Raw genomic sequence first — 212 nt, 5'->3', positions numbered from 1 at the left:
AGCGCCCCATGACGCCCTAAGACGGGCACTTTCTTCCTTGGGGTCCATTGTCCCATTCCTCCTCAGCTTGTCACCCAGCGGGTCCGGTGCTGCCTCTGGCTCGGCGCTGGGCAGTGTCAGAGCCAGGCTCTTCCTGGGGGTTGGTGTGGCTGTCAGTGCAGGGCAGTGGGGTGAGCGATGCTGGGCCCTCCCTGCGCTCACCCTGCGGGATG

The sequence above is a fragment of the Buceros rhinoceros genome, unplaced genomic scaffold, assembly GCF_000710305.1.
Source record: "Buceros rhinoceros silvestris isolate BGI_N320 unplaced genomic scaffold, ASM71030v1 scaffold36366, whole genome shotgun sequence".
NCBI lineage: Eukaryota > Metazoa > Chordata > Aves > Bucerotiformes > Bucerotidae > Buceros > Buceros rhinoceros.
This window is presented reverse-complemented; position numbering follows the sequence as displayed.